We start from the raw sequence: 7,166 nt of genomic DNA, 5'->3' as shown, positions 1-7,166 counted from the left end.
TGCTGCTAGCTAATTAAGCTAGGCTATATATAGACGATGTACGGGCTAGGGCTGATCTTGTCCGAGCTGATCAGGTCATGGCTTAATTACGCGTAGATTAGGAATAGAAAACAAGGGGGATTAATTAAGGGGAAAGGTAAACTTAATTAATTAGCTTGGTATAATTTAGTGGAAGATTCAAATTAACATTAATTTGCCGTTTTTCAGAGATGGAGGGGTATTCAACGATTTCGGCAGCCAATCACTTGCTTTTTTATGTTTCAAAGTCGTCCACCAAGGCAGTAATAATTTATCAGTTGTTTTTGTAACACGTATGCGTCATGTCTGATTAAGTTAGGGCCTTTCTCTGTTGTGACTTTAGTTAATTTGTTCCCCTGCCGACCAAACAGGAGACCATGACGTACTGTCAGAGACTTAATTAATTAAAGACCAGCTAGCTTAATATGAGTATGACGCATACATGTAGACGAGCCAATCAGCCAGCACAGAAAATACGAGCGTATATATGGTGGTAACTATCAGGAGAAACGAATTCTCTAGAGATGATTTTGTGTATCGATACGCGTGAGATTAATGAAAATTTATATGAAAACAACGATTAGAAGTAATTAATTAACTACATGAAACCCTAGAAGAACTTGGCGAATGGAAACGTGTACTCACATATAATTAACAAAGAGAGGTAGCAGTAACATAAGGAAAAAAAATGAGTAAAAGCGACTAAAAAAATATGGCACCATATTTTTAGTAAAACACATTTGTTAAAGTACAACGGGTTCATTTGGTAAAGCTCCTACTAAAAAAATCCCATAAAACTAAAGCTATATCAAACACTTCTAAGATACTTAAATAATATACTCCTCCCTTAATATTTGACGCCATTGATTTTTTTAAACATATTCGGTCGTTTGTCTTATTCAAAAAAATTTAAGTAATTATTAATTTTTTTCTATCATTTGATTCCCTGTTAAATATACTACTACTACTTAAGTTTTTGAATAAGACGAACAATCAAACATGTTTAAAAAAGTCAACGGCGTCAAATATTTAAGGACGGAGGGAGTAGAGTGGAGCCACTGTTCCATTCTTAAAAAAACATATTGTGAGGGTGAAGCGGCATTTTCGTCGCTCCTCTACTCTGCTAAGGCAGAAGCTGTATCAAATACTTATATGTAAATTATAAGATTAAGTCCAACTAACTCTTCACTTAAATAGCTCAAACATATTAAACTTTTATTTCTGATGAAGTCACACCACCATCACACATACTTGTTGTTCTGGCATGCCTGCTAGCTCACATTGTAAACCGGCCATACATATTATTTCTAACTTTTTGTTAATTAAAAAAATATTTCATTATATGCCACTAAGTATCGCACTATGTCACCTTCCTCAACGATTGCATTTATCTAAAATTAAGGACTTTCTTAACTCTGGTAGCGCATATAATATCGTCTCAAAACCGTTCACTTTTACTCGTAGGTAGAAATTAGGGTGGTTTTTGTCTACTGAGCTATTAAGACAAATAAAAAGAATTTAAAAACTTGTGGTACCTAACAACCATCTCACTCGCTTCTCTTCGTCCTTCCTCCCTAGGTTGTCCTTTCTCTCTAGCTTAAAGCTGGTGCTAGAGTTTGGCGGAAGCGGCACAAAGCTCGACTGACTCCTCCTCCAAGCTCTTGCTTGAGCTCTTCCACTACCTCTGCAAACCTCACCTCCTTAAGCGGCAGTGATGGCAAAAACAACTATTGGCATGTGCAACACTTAAATGAACTAAGGGGGCTGGCTCTACACCATCCTCCTTACCACACAAGTTCAGATCGATGCCCTCATTATTCTTATGGGAAGTCACTGTAAGTCACATTTTATGCGATCTTGGCTTTCACCGCTACCCACTCCTAGAGCTCCACCTGCACCATGGACTCCGTCATGGACCTTGGGATTGGCGAGCCACTATTGTGGCTCTACTCCTCAAGCTTAGGCTCATCTCAGCCACCACCTCCTCCATGATTTTCGACTGCATCTTATCTAGCATAGTGGGGATAGAGCCGCAAAAAAGTGGTCTCTATCTGACAAATTAATAACCTCAGGGGGCAACCATAGTTAGCAACCTTGACCTGTGAAATCATTGTCATGATTAATATTTGTGATGAACAATTGGCTATGTAAATGATTTAATCAAAGAATTGGTTTGAGAATATGTGTGAATGTTGGTGTGAGTGCGCGTGACTAATGTGGGTTAGGTTGTGATATCTGTGACCAGAAACGGTTGTTTTATTTGATTGTGTGCATGTGACTTGAGGTCAGTCTTGGTCAATGGTGAGGACCGGGACTATGCTCAGGGAGGAGCAGAGGTCTAGTGCGGTCGAGATACCATGTGAGAAGGTGACTAGAGTCAGAGTTCTTAGAGGTCAACTTCGGTCAACAGTGGGGATCGAGACTAAACTCAGAGAGGAGTTGAGGTCCAGACGATCAAGGATACCAGGTGACGAAGTTTGATACGAGATGGCACACGGTAGATGGACACCGTGTGGGTGAGATCTTCGCAACGGGCTTCACGAGGTGTGCGTGCAAGCGTAGGTGTTTGCGAATAAAATTGGTCGAAGGAAATCGGGGAGAAGTAAATGGTGCTACAGTACACGAGGTACTGTAGCGTGCAGGTATGTAGCATGGCATGCATGCATGCATGTACGTGAGCATGTATGTGTGCTGTACTTGTGTAGTTTGGCTTGTTGACTTGGAGTCGTCTTGCACGTGGCTTGCTGGAGTTGGCTCGGTGGATGGCTGTCCACGCAGAAGCAAGGCAGCAGCGGTGCAGACGGTGTGGCTCGGTGGTTCGGTGACTTCGCGGTCCAGCACCAGACCGAGCAGGAAAAGGATTGGCGCGGGAAGGAGTCCGAACCAGAGCCGGGATTTTTTTTGTGGTCGGGTGTGCGGCCGCAGGTTTTAGTAAATTGTGAAGATTTGGAATATGAGGCATTGAGTCCTATTATAAATAGGAGTTCTACACCTACTTTGAGTTGTAGGTTTTTTTATAAATAGAGAGGGAGCGTGAGGTTTCCTGTATCGCTTTTGAGAGCAATTGAGTTGCTAGTTTAGTTAGGTTTCGAGTTCAGTCGAGATTTTTGTAAGGAGTCACTACTGGAGAAACCATCTTTGGTCAGTTGCTCAAAAATAACAATAGTCCCGGTTGCTTAAAAAACCGGAACTAAAAAGCATTTTTTGTCCTGGTTTAAAAGTGCAATGATCTTTAGTTCCGGTAGGTGTTACCAACCGGGACTAAAGATGATCTTTAGTCCCGGTTTATTTATTGGCACGACATGGCAGGTCTCCTAATATTTTTAATCCCAGTTGGTTTAAACAACTGGGAGTAAAGATCAGATCTTTAGTCCCGGTTGTTTATACCAACCAGGACTACAAATCAGTTTTCCACATCTCGCTCTCTCTCCCATCATTTCTCCGCGCGCGCGCATCGATCTGAGTCATCACCCTCTTATCTCTTCCTCCCCTCCACTCTTTATCTCTCCCTTCTCTTCCTCATCTCTTCCTCTTTCAGTCTCGTCTCTTCCTCTCCCCTTCCTCTCTTCTCTTCCTCAGATCTGCCGGAGAAGCGGCCGACGGCGGCCAGGCCTGCCGGGGAGAGGCGGCGGCGGCCGGGCCTATGCTGGGCAGCGGCGGCGGCGGCGGCGGCCGGACCTATGCCGGGAAGGGGCGGTCAAACGTTGGGCACGAAAATCAGTGTTTTTTTTTTTTTTTTGACGGAGGGAGTACTGTACAAACCCATTGTCCAAATGTCATCTAAAAAGCCATATTATTTTTTTTCAACCTCAAGCAGCCGACAGAGAAGATTCTCTTAATTCCTTTGGCCGCTTTACATGCCACATCATTTTCTTTTGAAAAGAAACTATATATAGGTCAACACCTGGAAATTGACACATTCAAATGAGTAGGATCTAGTAATGTTATCCTGGCCAGGTTACTTTATGTTAGTGGGATGACGCTCGAGTGCATTCTCTGCTTAATTAAGCAAATTGCTCCAACAAGCACACTTCGAGCAAGACGGACTACATGCAGCACAGAGCTAGCTAGTGACAATACTAGACCATATACTGATATACATGCATGTGTGCGTTCACGCACCCTTATTGAAGAACATGTGCTACGCATGGCTCTATAGCCACTTTTGTAAAATTAAAGTGCATACATAGTAAAAACTTAAATTCAAATTATTTTGACCAGTTTTTCCATTTTAATATACCAAAGCACATGTAAAATCTAATTTCCTTTTACGAGCTCTTGCTTTACCGTACAAGATGGTTATAACGGGAAGTCATAAACCGATGAAGCCGCCGTGTGAGCGCTACCGTGGGCTAGAACTCGGTAATGTCATTACCGTGTGTTTTTGGCCCGTTCCTATGGGTTCTGAGCACACGGGAGCCTTCCGATCTCTAGTAGTGTGGTATTTCTAAACCATGCATAGAAAGTAATGTGGTGTACTTTATACATTCCTGCACACCTGAATGAACCTAACATCGATTGGTGAGGATTAGATATGACGTACTCCTATTTGGATCCAGTCAAAATACATCGTCCTAGAGGTCATATTTGCATTTTCTTTTCAAAAGAAATCTCACACATAGTAAAGTGTGATATTGTAGAACTGTGTAAATTCAAGATAAAAAATATCTTGGTTTTATTCGTTAGATATATATGAAATTAACGAATTCAATATATAGCGCAGAACAAAAATCGGAGTCCAATGTTTTTTATTCTTTATTTGTTAATTTAATATGTAATCACCAACAGTATTAACCTTCAATGTTTAGCGGTTACAGTAGTCAAGTAGTACATTTAGGTCTAGGGTTTGACGCTTCACGAGGGTGAATTTCAAGCCTAGTTAAAAGAGTCACTCGTTGGTCTCTCATAGAAACATGTAAGAAATGACTATAGAGGACGGACCCTCGTGTAGAGGCAGAAGTCACAAAGCATAAGTTAAGATCTAATCCATAGGAGCGAGTACGCGTGTGGGTTTTAGAATTTGTGGCTTTCTTGGACGGTTTGGCTGAGACTTTTTCTTCCTAATAAAAAGCTGTGGGGTGGTCATTTGCCCACCTATTGAGTTAACCTTCAATATAAAAATATATATATATTTGAAGGTGCCCTTTTTATATATAACTGTTCCATGAGGAACTTAATTAAGCCGTATGTACAACATTTCTATAGACAATCTGTTATAGTCGTTCTGTTAGATAAATCTACAAATGCCATTTTACCCGTCTGTAAAAAAGTTCTATTGCAGTGCTTGAATTAACATTTAAGTTGCTGATACTTGTATTATTTTAAAAAAGAATTTGAAAATTCTTATTCATTTAGTGGTTTTTTGAACGGTAATTATTCATTTAATCGTTTTGACCACATTTTTTCCCCGGATTTTGGTCGGCACTCGGCAGCCTTTATATATGTACGAAAGCTGCATGCATGTAAAAAAGTTCAGTGTGACAATTTCGGTGCTGGTTCCTCCTAGCACCGGCAAGTTTTCTTTAGGAATAAAACTTTAATGAAGTTACATGTGCTTTTGCTGCATGCATGGCTCAAAGGTCATAACTCATAAGTAAACGCCCGTGTATATATAATACTCCTTAATTAAGCACGTCGCTAACCGCGTTTTAATTAATTTGCTGAGCTAACACATGATCCACGGGCATATGCATATGTATGGTTGTTTAGCATTTGGTAGCTGGTGAAAGTCTCCATCTCACTACAGATTAATGGATTTTTATTTGGGGGGGGGGGTGTTTAATTTGTAAGTGCCAAGAGAGAGCCAATTAATTAGGAGAAATATATACGTACCGACTTAATTACCCTAGTTTAATTAAGGCTGTAATCATGCTAACTATTATGTTAATTAATCGATCGCACTAACTATACTGTACACTTCCATTCCAAGATAAACTCTCATCATATAAATATTTCTAAGAGATTTCAAAAGGATTTCTCACCAATATTTCGTCAATGAACAATGATATGATGTCATATAAGTCACATTTTTTTAAGAGTACTTGTGACTCGAGTACGTGTTGTGGTGACCGGGCTACGTTTTGCTGTTGTTTGAGCCCTGAATGTTGAATGTTTGGTGGCTTCTTTTTCAACGAAAATTAGAAGGCATGCGAACCTTTTGTCCTTGAAAAGGAACTATCTGAACTGCTTTCAGATTTTTATTTTGTTTGCCCCTTTATGATCCTATTATGGGCGAGGGGATGTAAAACTCAAACGGTGGATGATGTAAAAATTATTTATGAAACAATTTACACAATATATGTATAATGTCGAATAATTTACACAATATATGTGTGCAGTTAATGCAATTTCATTTTTCTCTCACAGACCCACACCACCTTAATTGTGTTTAGCTCTCAGATAATTAAACTATGGTGTAAATTGTCTCCCTTCTTCCTCTCCGCTTTTCTCACAAGCCACATTGCCTTAATTATTTGTGTTATTTTTATTATCAATCTGTGGTTGAAATTAATTCCCTTGTCTCATAGATAACATCATTATTTTAATTGTTTCTAACCTGATGGATCAAATGTGCAAATTGAATCACATTGTTTTCTCAAAAAAAAAGTTAACCATACTGTTAATCAAACCTATCTTGCACCTAATTTCTACAATTATCACATAATATTCTTGTAGTAACCTGTGAGGTTTCTTGCATCTACTATATAAAATGGTCAGTGGTAATGTATAAGTAACATTTTCAAACCAAAAAGTTTAATCCTCGCATATATGACGAGATTGATTTACATGGAAATTACAATTCAATCCATCCTGCTGCCCTATATATTTTTTTATTACTCCCTCTGTTTCTCATTATAAGTCGTTTGACTTTTTTTTCTAGTCAAGTTTGATCAAGTTTATAGAAAAAATTAGCAACATCTAAAATACTAAACTAGTTTCATAAAATCTAACATTGAATATATGTTGATAATATATTTGTTTTGTGTTGAAAATACATATATATTTTTTATAAACTTAGTCAAACTTGACTAGGAAAAAAGTCAAACGACTTATTATATGAAACGGAGGGAGTAATTTATTAGAGATATGTTTAGAATAAAAATACTGCAACAGAACAGTGAAAATAGTTAATAATTTGAACTATATAA

Source organism: Oryza glaberrima, chromosome 3 (assembly GCF_000147395.1).
Source record: "Oryza glaberrima chromosome 3, OglaRS2, whole genome shotgun sequence".
Classification (NCBI taxonomy): Eukaryota; Viridiplantae; Streptophyta; class Magnoliopsida; order Poales; family Poaceae; genus Oryza; species Oryza glaberrima.
Note: the sequence above shows the minus strand (reverse complement) of the source record.